This window comes from Cryptomeria japonica, chromosome 11, assembly GCF_030272615.1.
Source record: "Cryptomeria japonica chromosome 11, Sugi_1.0, whole genome shotgun sequence".
Lineage (NCBI taxonomy): Eukaryota > Viridiplantae > Streptophyta > Pinopsida > Cupressales > Cupressaceae > Cryptomeria > Cryptomeria japonica.
In genome coordinates this window covers 69,277,847-69,288,491 of record NC_081415.1, presented here as the reverse complement: position 1 = coordinate 69,288,491, position 10,645 = coordinate 69,277,847, and positions in this window count along the sequence as shown.

Genomic DNA, 10,645 nt, shown 5'->3' with positions numbered 1-10,645 from the left:
TTGAGTGTTGTTGAATACTTCAAAGATCTACTCTTTCGCTGCAAAGAAGGCTCTTAATGCTCCCAAAAGCCTGCTCTTAGATTCTTAGAAGAAGACCCCTTCAAATGAAGAAAGACAGCTCTTAAGTATGAAACCCTAGATCTTAATTTCATGTTTAGGCTTACCTAGGATTTGAATTTTCCACTAATCTTTCAGGGTTAAGCATTCTTATATCATAGGATTGTGCTCCCAAACTTTCAAGGAAAAAGTTGAGGACCATGTGCATTCCCACCATGGTCCGACCAACTTTTCACCAAATTTTCAGGGCCATTAGATATGATGATATTAGAGAGCATCCCAAGGTTACAACTGATTTTGAGATGTTTTGATATGTGAAATCGGGCATAAACTATCAAAATAAGACATAATTAAGGTTTATGATTAAATGATTCATCGGAGGAATAAAATGAAAAGGGGCAAACTTAGGGTAAAGGGCCCAACTTTATAATATGTAAAGTGATGAAACATGACCTTAGATTTAATTAAATTAATTAATTGAATGCTTAAAGGGGAATTAGAAATGCAAGATCCAAGACACACTATGGTGGGTGCTAACCTAAGTGTGAAATTGTACCACCCTAGAAAGGGTGTACAATTTATGACACTACATTTAGCCCCCACTTTAGTGGTCATATGACACTACATGCATATGCAAGCTAAATTACAGAAAAGTAAACATCTTTTAAAAAAGGATATAGCCATAAGTTGTCAGACGAAGCCCCCAGTGGTATTTGTAGTACACAATTAGGAACCATACCCTACAAAACCACATATTACATCACAAAATATCCTAATGCTTACTAAGGAAGGTGATGAAATTCGAGGGTAGCTATATGCCCCCCTATTTTGACTTGCTTATTAGTGAGGTGAAACAGGGTATCATGTTTACCACAGCGAATTGTGATAAAGATTTTGACAAAGCAAGTTTGCAACAAGGCTTGATTACTCATCCAAGCACATTATGGAAGTCATGTGGAGTGAGAGGGTGAACTCGCAATTCTAAAGCCACCGATGGTGTGAGAATCAGAGCTTCCTAGGTCAAGATATGATAAATTGAAGAAAAAGTGCAGAAATTAGGGTTTTAACTTAAAAACTTTAAGTGAAAAAGGTCATAACACATAAAATATGAAAGTGACACCTTCATTTGTCAATTTATCACTTTTTGGTGCTATTCATTAAAGAGGATCCCACATATTAGCCATCATGCCTCGACGCTAACCTGAGTTACCTATGCATATGGAGATCCTACGCTAGTCCATACTCATCAGCCGACCACTCGACAAGGTGAGTTGACCTTCTATTGAATCCATTTGAATTTTTCATGCTTTTGCAGTTTTAGAGATGATGATGTCATCGCCAAGACCGGGTTCAGGCCCCCTCTTCGAGAACCAAGAGGTCCTAAGGTGCCTTGGTCCCCCTAGGGCACCCTAGTCCCAAGGGGGCGCCTTGGTCCACCTAGGGTGCCCTGGTCCCATCTGGGCGCCCTGGTCCTACCTGGGCGACCTAGTTCCAGTAGGGTGCCTTGGTCCACTTAGTGTGCCCTAGTTCCTATTTCAGGTTACCTGTGGCGACATAGGATCAGGTGATGAATGTAAGAAATGATTGCATTGATTAGATGATAATGATGATGATTGATCACTGATGATAGAATGTTTTGATTTTTGCAGACACAGCCATACATCCAGAAGCATATCATCTGTCTCACCTTTCAAAGCCTTCGGAGGTAGATCCCAAGGCTGACAGCGGGGGAGAGGGAGTTGCTACATGTATTTCACTTGTGGGATGTGATGACTATGTCGATCATCAGATTCCATTCTATGATGTTGATGCTGGTGATGGAGAGGTGGGATGCAGACACCTTGACATTCTCGTTACCTGTGGGGGAGATGAGAGTCATGCTTGAGGATGTATACCACATCCTACGCCTTCCCATTAGGGGGGAGACCGTGAGATATTGATCCGACCAGACATAGGCGGATTATAGGAGAGAGTAGGTATATATTGTGGGGAGAGTGATACTCGGTAAGACAAGGGACCATATCATGGTCATCTGGCTCCTACACTCTACCGGTGAGGTTCCATTAGTGAGGCGACTCATGATTGCAATCCTTGCATTAGTCGTGTGCCCTAATGGGTGCAACACACATATGCATGGAGGACTCATCTACAATATTTGAGTGATGGAGAGACATAGGAGGGTATACTCTTGGGTTAAGAGCATGCTTGCACATCTCTATCACGACCTTAGGGAGTATGTGTTTGGATAGGGATGCAGCCTAATGATATGCACACTACTACAGGTGTGGATGTTCGAGCATATTACCTACACTAGGCCTACTGGAGCCCCTATAGACTTGATTCTAGAGTAGCCTAGGGTATTTGCTTATCCTCTTACCTGCGAGTGGCTATTCAGTGATCTCTTGCATTGAAGGTTGAGCTTAGATAGATTGACAGCAGGCGAAATCATATGGAGACCCTACCTCAAGATGTACATGTGGATAGGGATACATAGGCAGATATTCAACATGCAGAGGAACCATCTACTAGAGGGGCGGTACAACCATAAAATCATTCCTTTCTACATCAACCGAGTCTAGTGATAGTCTGGGTTCGAGTAGTGTGTTCCTATTGTTGTGTCTGTGTACATCCGACACTCGCGCGTGATATTGAGGCTAGGAACCATTCTTAGGCCTACTAGTGATGAGATCGACATCACAGATTCAAATGGGTCGGATCAAGACATTGTGACAAACTATAGAGATGATTCGGGCATGCACCAATGGTACATCACATGGTGGGGGAGAATATACCCTAGAGCCATCTTCCCAGTAGACTTCCCTAGTGGGAACCCTAGACCATGGAGACAGTCAAGTGACAAAGAGGAATTTGATACATCCGAGGAGGGCTCAGATGATTAGGGTGATGACACAGGATAGCAGGAGGCAGGCGGAGCTAGAGATGACCCTGACACCAAAGAGGAGGAGGAGGATGAGGAGGAGGACAACTAGGAGGAGGATGATGAGGAGAAGGAAGAGGAGGAGGAGGATGTGACAGATGTAGTTCCTCATCACTTCGGGGAGGATACCATAGCCCTAGATCCACTGAGTCTCCCATTAAAGATGAAGAAGGACCATATCAAGGGTCCTGATCCTAGTCACCATCAGCCCGCACTTACTGTATAGAGACAATACAAGCGCGGAGAGCCTAGTGGGTCCTAGTCTTAGGTAGTCGCTTTCCATGATCCCTACTAGCGAGAGGTAGATCCAGGTAAGGTGTCCTATTATTGACTAACTTATGTATCTTACTTGTTTAGATTTGATGATATAGAATGTTACTGATAAAAAAATTCTCTCTTTCTTGCAGCTACCATCTAGGAGTGGTGTTCTCTTATTCAGAATGCAATGACAGACCTCATCATGATTGTGCACATTCCTAGTTCCTCACAGATATCGCACAAATCCTCAAGGAATGCAGGACGACACAAGGACCTTTTCTCCCCTATTCCAACGGAGATGGATGTCCTATAAGCGAGATTATGATAGACAGAGTGTGACCTAGCAGCATCACAGACAGAGGCAACCACATATTATGGGATTATGATGGAGAGGGATCACAAGAGCTCCTCGCGAAGTCACTCGTGGTCCATATCGCGATATACCCCCATGGCTAGATCAGGAGGGGGCATCTAGCCACCATCCTCCAACTACTATTCCTAGGGATAGGAGATGATCTTGATTTATTGATGTATATATTATGATACTCATGGATATGTTATTTTAATGCTTAAACAATATATGCATTACTTAGATTAGAAATAACATATTGAGTGATGAACATGTATGTCTAATTTTAATTTCCATGTGATTGATTCTCAATGCTTCATGATTAAATTGATACATGTGTGATTTAATTAAATAACTAAGTATTTAATTAAATGCTACTTTGACAATGTAAAAGAAGAATGTATTAAGCCTAAGAACTATATGACTAATGTGATTTAATTAACACTAATTAAACGCAACATGATATAATTCTACTTAACACATAAGAAATTGTATAACATGCTAGAACACATGAAATGTAAATCTATTACAATTTACATAAAATAATCTAAGACAATCAATAAAGTAAAAAAACATGCTTGTCAAGAATGAAGTAATTTAGACCAAACAATATAACATCATTTAATCCTACATACTTTAATGAAGACATGCTAACATATTACCCAATTTTGAAGAAAATGATATAGAGAGAGAGAATAGAAAGTAGACTAGAGAGAGAGAGAGAGCTAGGCATAGGATCTATGAAGGTGCATAGCATTTATGGGTTCCTTGAGAGGCGTACCTTCCACATCTGCTATCATGTAAGCACCTAATCCATAGACCTTGACAACAATGTATGGTCCAGGCCAATTAGGGCTGAATTTCCTTTCTCCTTGGGTAAGGCATTCACATTGCACTGATTCTCGTAAAGGACTAAATCACCTACTGAGAAGGAACGTTGAATATCCTTATCATTGTAGCTTCGTTGCAAAGTTTTATGATATGCTTGAATATGGTCGACGGAATTTATACGCCGTTCATCGAGCATCTCGAGTTGTTGAATTCTTTTCTCTCTATAGGAATCATCATCCACTATACCCCTAAGAGAAACTCTCAAAGAAGGAATTTCTAACTCCAAAGGCATAATGGAATCAACACCATAAACAATATTATAAGGAGTATAACCCATAGCAACACGTACACTCATGCGATAAGCCCATAGAGCATAGGTTAATTGAGTATGCCAATCCTTACCATGCTTGTTTACAGTCTTTCGAAGAATTTGTTCAATTATCCTATTAGAAGACTTAGCTTGACCATTTGATTGAGGATAATAAGGTGTAGAAAATTTATGTTGAATATGATATTTCTCGAGAAACTTCTTCACGTCCTTATTTTTGAGTGACGTTCCATTATCTGAAACTAAGGTGGAAGGTAACCCAAATCAGGAAATAATGTTTTCCAAAATGAATTGACAAATTACTTTAGTGGTAGTGGATCAAAGTGGAATAGCTTCTACCCACTTTGTAAAGTAATTAGTGGCTGTTATGATGAAGGTATGTCCTTGAGATGAGGGAGGAGATATTTTACCAATGAGATCCAAACCCCATGTAGAAAAAGGCCAAGATGCCACTTGAGATCGAAGTTCTTGGGCAGGGGCATGGATTAAATGGCTATGTTGCCAACACTAATGACATCTTTTAACAAATGCAAAGGAATCCTTTTCCATGGTTTTCCAATAATATCCCATTCAGAGCAATCTCTGAACTAGAGATCTAACCCCAAAATGCCCCCCACAAGCACCTGAATGTGCTTCCTCAAAATAAATAGGGATTTCAGCCTTGTTTAGGCATCGAAGGAGAAGACCATTATAACCCCTCCTATAAAGAACATTAGAAAGGATAATGTATCTAGTAGCCAATTTATGAATCCTAGCCCTAGTATTCATATTTGCAAGTCAGGATAGGTACCATCACTCAAATATCTCACGATATGCGAGTAGCATTCATCAAAATCTATAATGCAACAATATGCTACATCACTAGGATTATCAGCAATAGTTGGGGTAGTGAGGTTGTGAATAGTGAATTTAAGATCTACCAAGGGGTCCTCTAGAGTTACAAGAGAGGCAACACATGTCATCGCATGAGCATGTCGATTATCCTTTCGAGGAATGGGCTCCATGGTATAAGAATCTAATTTTTGCATCAAGGATATAGCTAGATCTCTATATTGTGATAATTTGTCTTGCTTATCTTGATAAAATCCTGTCACTTATCTTATGATTAGTTAAGAATCTCCATAAATATATAGATGTTTCATATTCAATGCCAAGGCTGCTTTAATTCCAGCTATAAGAGCCTCATATTCAGCAATGTTATTGGTATATAAGAAATTGAGATGATATGGTAAAGGAATAGGCGTATTTTTAGGAGAGATTAAGACCACCCTTGCCCCCGATCTTGTACGACACTTAGAGCCATCAAAGTAAAATTCCCAAGTCTCATCAACCTCAATGAAAAAAATGTATTCATCAGGAAAGGACTTTGGATTAGGTAGGGAGAAGGGTGAAGGAGCATCAACTAAGTGGTCAATCAATGCATGACCCTTTATTTCCTTTTGTGAGACAAACTTAAGGTCAAACTTGGTCAACATCGTAACCCACTTAGCTAAGCATTTGAAAAGTCAGTTTTGGAGAAAAGATGTTTAAGAGGATTGAATTTAATGATAACATGGATCTCGGCATTCAAGAGATAATGCCTCAATTTTTGGGTTGCAAAGACTAAAGCAAGGCATTGTCTTTCTATTGCAGAATATCAGACTTTGTAATCGAGTAGAGTGCAGCTTATGTAATAAACCAGGCATTCTCTACCATCCTTATCACATTGTGCCAATAGGGTTGCAAGAGCTTGAGGGGAAGCAGCGGTGTACAAAAGGAAAGGCTTAGTAGGATCAGCAAGTTGAAGAATAGGAGGATTGGCCAAATAGGTTTTTAGGTCTTCAAATGCTTGACGATAATCCTCATTCCATTAGAAAGTGATATTCTTTTTAAGCAATTGTGTGAAGGGAAAGGTATGATCCACAAGTTGAGAGATGAACCTACGAATAGCTTGGATCTTTCCTTGCAAACTTTTTAGTTGGGAGACATTCTTAGGAGGTGGCATGTTAACAATAGCATCTATCTTCTTTGTATCCACCTCAACACCATGATGTGAAAATATGAATCCTCATAGTTTTCCACTATCCACACCAAAAACACATTTTTGGGGATTCAAATGCATGTTATACTTACGAATTCTCTCAAAGATTTGATGAAGGATCTTAACATGATCTATGCAAAGAACAGATCTATCTAAGATGTCATCAACATAATCTTCTAAGGTTTTATGCATATAGTCATGGAAGATGAGAGTCATAGCACAATGATAGGTTGCATCTACGTTTTTCAATCCAAAAGGCATCACAATCCAACAAACGTACCCCAAGGGGTGGTAAACGCAGTTTTATATTGATCTTGAGGATTAATGAAGTTTTGATTATATCCTAAGAAACCATCCATAAAGGACAATAAAGCATGCCCTACTACCGAATCCACTATCATATCGATATTCGGGAGAGGAAAGTCATCCTTTAAAGAGGCCTTGTTTAAATCATGAAAAATCCGTACACATCCTAATCTTGGTCTCAGCTTTAGCCACAGCTACAATGTTTGAAATCCATGGGAAATAATCGATAGGACGAATGAACACAGCATCCAATAGTTTTTCGATTTCAGCTTTAACAAGTAATTCCACTTTAGGGTGAATCTTTCGAATCTTTTGCTTCATAGGTTTAGTATCAGGAATTAGGACAACATTATGAGTGACAATCTTAGGATCTATGCTAGGCATTTCATAATATATCCAAGCAAAGATCTTAGGGAATTCATGCAACAACTCGGTATAATTGTTTTTATCTTCTTCATCCACACACTTCCCTATCTTGATTATTTTATCTTCAACATAGGAATCCATCTTGATATCAATGGTGTCATTTATTAGGAGATTGCTTTGTTGAGGAGCGTCTTTTAATTGAGGAAATTTTGTCACTATCTCATCATTATTTCTTTCTTTCCCAAAGTAAGCTTCCGCATTTAGACAATAGTGAAAATTGAGGTTATGATGACAATGAGGAAGGTTGTCATAAGCTCCCAAGAATTCAACTAATGAATCATCAGTAGAAAAAATATCCAAAGCAAAGACACAAGAAGGGTCACAGTCAATATATTATGGATATTTTAGCAAGAGAGAAGAAGAAATGACATTAACACTAATAGATTGTCTCTTAGAGGCTTTGGTATGCTTGAAAGGATCATAACCAAGCCCAAATATTATATCACAAAAGTTGTTTTCCAAGGGAACCTTAATCCCTTGTTCTTGAGCACCACATCCATTTTTATTATATGCACACCTAACTAGGATGTGAAAACTAGGACCATAAAGGTTAGTCATTTCCGAAGAAGAAGGAGGATTTTTAAAAAGTGAAGAATCAAAATCCTCTAGACCAGAAACTAAGGGAGATGAAGTCTAAGAAGCCACCACAAAGTTATTACTCAATGGCCTAGACAAAGTAGATAGCTTTTTAGGTTCTTCTTCTTCTTTCTTTTTTTCGAGATTAGGTTCTCTAGGGGGAATTTTGTATTCCCCTACGAAAGTAGGATCTAAATCAAGGGATCCCCAATCAACTTCGGCAAGAATGTTTTCAGGAGAGAAATTGTTCTCAATTGTAGAGTCAGGCTAAGAAGACTCTTCCTCAAGAACCCTAAGTCCATTTGAGGAAGTATTGGGAATTGATTCAGATATAGGAGATAGGTTTTATGAAGTGGTCACATTAATAGGAGTAGAAGCTTTAGAAGAATTATCTAAAATAGTTGGGGAAGAAATGATTGAAGAGGATTTAGAACTTGATGTTTGTAAACAAGCCTTGAATCTTGTGTCACCTTACAAGGTATATGCTATATTGTTGTAAATAAACTTGATTTGCCTATGCAATTTAGAGGGAATAGCTTGTATGCTATGAATCCAAGGTCTCCCTAGCAACTAGTTGTATGTCAACTCTCCAAACATGACATGGATAGGTGTGGGTAAAGTAACAGGACCTACCTTTATAGGCAAGGTGATGATACCCAATGAATATTTAGCAATATTATCGAAGCCACATATGGTGAGAGAATTGGTCTTAATAAGAGATGTATACACATTGATCCTATGCAACAAGTTAATGTTGCAAACATTAAGGTCAGAGCCATTGTCCACTAGTGTTCATCTTATCACACTATCATTTATAATAACCACAATCACTAAGGAATCATATTGTTGTTGAATTTCACTAGAGGGCATCTCATCTTGCGTGAACACAATCTGAGCCTTAGGTGTTGTAATAAAGTTAATCAAGGAAGCCATATTATTGGATGTCACTGCAGATGGGACATTCAATGTTTTCAAGGCATCAATAGCATTCCCTGATGAGTGGAGGAAGCTTGAATCAAATCCCAAAGGGATATCTTGGTAGGAGTATCTTTAATTTTTTCAACAAGATTATATTCCTTGCCAAGGGTTTGTGAAATACGAGGTGATTGAGTAAGAATGGGTTGAGGATCAGGTAGAGGAGTCAAAACAACTAGAGGAGGATTAGGTTGCCTATTTTTTCTTGTGTTATAAGTATGGGCAACTGCATTATAACTCTCCTTAGTTAGTTGTCTAGCATAGCTATAAGGACTCTTAGTGGGATTCCTTCCTTGAACCGTAATGATGGGTTTGTTTGGAGTGCTAAAGGAATCATGACTATACCCACCTTGAACCATGAAAAGAGGTTGATTAGGAAGAGGTGAAGTTGGAGAAGGAAAAGCATAATGGACAAAAAAAATTGGTTTTCTATGTTCATTCACATTGATCATATTGATTAACCTTTTAGATGCATTACTCTTGTTTAAAAGTTTAGGCAAAGACAAAAAGTCATCAAGGGAATCATCCAATAAAGCATGATCATAGTGATTGAAAGGCTTATATTTGGACTCAAAAGGGGACATAAAATCATAGAGGGAATCATGGGTCTCAACCATGTTGCTATATCTAGTGGAGGAGTTGATAGGAATTTACCCATGAGAGGAATCATTCAACTTATCTTTCTCATCACCACGAAATGGCATAATGACAAGGTTGATTAATTATTGGCAAAATAAGGGTTTAGAAGGCTTAGGGTTCAAAAAATCATCTAGAGCTTCATCTAATTCATCCTTACTAAACTCAAAATCAACAAAATTGCATACATCATCAAAAGAATGAACATCTTGCAAATTGAAATCTGACATTTTGGAATGAAAATTGCATGAAACTTAAACACACAATGCAAGGAAAATGAAAGAAATCTCTCTCTATCTTTTTTTTTGAAAGCAAATGAAATAAAATAGATCTAGATCTAACAATGCAATACAATGAAAATGAAATTGGATCTACGTCGGGTTCACCAAATATGTGTAGGGGAAAAAGTGAGACTAAGTATGAAAACCCTAATCCCACTCTCATACACACTCATGGAATATGAAAGAGCCTAGGGAGGTAACACACTTTGGCTAATTCTTATGAGAAAGAGAGATCTATGGATTGCCTCTTAGGTTTTCTATTTCTTTTTTGTAAATGAGAGAGAGGAATGATGCCAAAATGCAATCTAACCTAGAATGAAAGTAGGCAAGCAAACCCTAATATGAGAATGCAGATCAAAGGACAATTGATATACTACTGAAAAGTACAGATTGGAAGGAAAAATAAGAGGTGCATCTATTTCTGAAATATGAGTAGAAATGTCTGGGACTGGGGTCCCATGCCACTATCTTGATTTTGCACTTCTGGAGCTACAACTGACAAGATGGATTTTGGAGCTTGCAAGGTACTATTCTGCCAGATCCTGCTGATAGAGGGCAGGACCATGGTGCCACGCCACTTTCCTGGGTAGGACCAAGGCACCATGCCCCTATCCTTAGAGTTTTTTCTAAGATCTGCAACCTAGAACTGTCCCTGTGTGCTCTT